Source organism: Bidens hawaiensis, unplaced genomic scaffold (genome assembly GCF_021521415.1).
Source record: "Bidens hawaiensis isolate Kalapana, Puna unplaced genomic scaffold, B.hawaiensis_p1.1 tig00014233_1, whole genome shotgun sequence".
Lineage (NCBI taxonomy): Eukaryota > Viridiplantae > Streptophyta > Magnoliopsida > Asterales > Asteraceae > Bidens > Bidens hawaiensis.
In genome coordinates, this window is record NW_027492227.1 from 66,906 (window position 1) to 70,035 (window position 3,130).

The following is a 3,130-nucleotide window of genomic DNA, read 5'->3' on the forward strand; positions in this document are numbered from 1 at the left end:
GCCATCCACATGGGATGCCATCATGACGGCGGCCAAGCGCTTTGCCGAAACGGAGAAGCAACTGGGTAGGGATCTTCCCCAGAATACACACCTCTACACGCAGAGGACTAGAGAAAACAACGTTCGGACCGCCCGGCAAAACAAAAAGAGGAAGCTAGGTATTTGGCAGTCAAGGGTAAACTTTGACACCTCATCCAGCTCTCGCCCTCTAGTAGGCGGAAGGGATAACACGCACCCATCAAGCCGAAAACACCGGTGGACGCCACTCACCAAAAGCGTCACGGAGATATTTGCCACCGAAAAACTCCCATGGCCAAAAGCTCCAATGATCCGGCAGCGACCTAATGCGGATCAGAGCAAATCCTGTGACTTCCACGGGATAAAGGGTCACAACACTGAGGAGTGTACATCCTTGAAGGATATTGTTGAAACATTCGTTAAGGATGGAAGACTTACACACCTTGTGGCATCAATCAAGAATGGAGAGAGGAATGATAACCGATACAAAGGCAACGGACGAAAACCCGTTGACATCAGCATCCACATGGTTCATAGTAACATCAGAGGAAGAAAAAGACGAACAACAGAACCATGCGCGTGGAAGGAAACTGAGGTGCGCTTCCCGCGAGTGCCAGGAGGACCCAGCAAAGAAGGCCCAATCGTCATCAAAAGCCATCTGGGGCACTACATCACTTCCCGCACTCTTGCTGACAACGGCGCCTCGTCAACGGTTATGTACAGGCAGTTCTTCGAAAAGCTAGACGACGAAGACAAGGAACGCCTGGAAACGGTCTACGCCTCGATGGAAGGGTTCGACGGCAGCACGAACACCCCCTGGGTATCCTATCTTTCCCCGTCATTCTCACGGACGGGAAACACTCCCGCACAGAAGACGTGGACTTCGTCGTGATGAGGAAGCCACACCACACATACGACATTCTCTTCGGGAGAGACGGGATGGCTAGATTCAATGCCGTGGTATCTTCAGTCCACGGCATGATGGGATGGCCAACAACTGAGGGTGTAGCGATGATCACCGGTATTCCCCAGGTATGCATCGCATCTGTCTCATCTAAACCCAAACCAAAGATGGCTAAACCAATCATCACCGAACCAGAAATATGGGCCCTCAATGGCAAATACCCTGACCAGGCTGTTACCATTGGCCCAACAATCACTGATCCTACGCGCACCTTACTCAAACGCTTACTACAGAAAAACGCTGACATCTTCGCGTGGATACCAGCTGACATGACTGGTGTACCTCGAAGTAAGGCAGAGCATAAGCTCAAGTGTGACCCGGCTTTTACGCCAGTCATTCAAAAGTGCAGAGTAATGGGGGCGGAACAAGCTAACGCGTGTAGAACCCAAGTCAAGGAACTCCTTGACGCGGGCATCGTACGCGTTAGCAGATATCAAACATGGGTTGCAAATCCCGTTATGGTACCGAAGTCTAACAAACAATAGCGCATGTGCATAGATTTCAAAGACTTAAACAAAGCATGCCCCAAAGATTGTTATCTGTTACCCGAAATTGATCTTAAGGTAGATTCGTTAACACCGTTTCGCCTTAAATGCTTCCTTGATGCGTATAAGGGGTACCATCAAATCCACATGGCCATAAACGACCAGTACAAAACCGCATTTCGGACGCCCGATGGCACATTTTGTTATCAAATGATGCCATTCGGACTTAAGAATGCAGGGTCCACATACCAACGCCTGATGGACAAAGAGTTTCATGCCCAAATTGGGAGGAACTTGGAAGTCTACATGGATGACTTGGTCGTCAAAAGCCCTGAGCCAGAAGCGATGTTGAAAGACATCGAAGAAACTTTCAACACACTCAGAAAAATAAACATGAAGCTCAATCCGAGCAAGTGTTCCTTTGGGATGGAAGAAGGGAAGTTCTTAGGAGTCATCGTTACTAAAGATGGCTTCAGAGCGAACCCTGAAAAGGTCGAAGCCATTATCAAAATGGAATCACCTACTACCATCAAGCAAGCTCAGACACTGAATGGACGACTAGTTGCACTTAACCGCTTTTTGGCAAACCATGCGGATAGGTCGTTCCCAATCGTGTCCACATTGAGAAACTGTTTAAAGAAAACGCACTTCCGCTGGACACCAGAAGCGGAAGCAGCTTTTCAGGAAATTCGGTCACGCTTGATCGAACTCCCAACACAGATAGAGCAACCGGGGCAGTCCTGCTAGTAGAGAAAAAAGGCATCCAGATGCCAATCTACTATGTTAGCCGTGTCCTAACAGACGTAGAAACCCGGTACTCTACCCTGGAAAAATTAGTCCTAGCACTTGTACAGGTTTCACGTAGGCTAAGACGATATTTCCAAGGTCACCCAATCACCGTTCTCACCAACTTCAAACTTGCAAACGTTCTGGGCAAACCCGAATTGTCGGGACGCCTAGCCAAATGGGCAATAGAATTGGGAGATACGCGATAAAGTACAAGCCGAGACCAGCCATAAAAGGCCAGGTCTTGGCCGACTTTATTGAGGAAGTCCCCGCATCGCGGGAGAAAGAGTGCCAGGAAGAGGCTCAACCCTCCCCAGCACAGGACATCGATGATGTCTGGCGACTCTACACTGATGGAGCAGCCAGCAACGAGGGTTCAGGCGCAGGGTTGAAACTAACCAACCCAGCAGGCCAAGAATACACTTACGCTATTCGACTGGATTTTCCAAGTACGAATAACGAAGCGGAGTATGAAGCATTCTTGGCCGGGCTGAGAATTGCGCGTAAGATGGGAGTGAAGAACTTGGAAGCCCACGTGGATTCCATGTTAGTAGCCAACCAAATAAACGGGACGTACACGGCCATGAACGACACAATGGCCCTTTACCTCGCACAAGCAAAAACCCTTATGCGCGATTTTAACGATTGTAAAGTCATACACGTCAAGCGTAGCGAAAGCAAATCTGCGGATGCGTTAAGCAAGCTTGCATCATTAGCCTTAACCCACTTGGGAAAGGACATCCGCATTGAACTCCTTGGAGCACCATCAGTCCCGCACAAGGAAATCTGTGTCATCCAAACCGGCACAGAAACATGGATGACACCAATAATAAATTACCTTGCGGCGGGTATACTACCAGAGTCAAAAACACAGGCA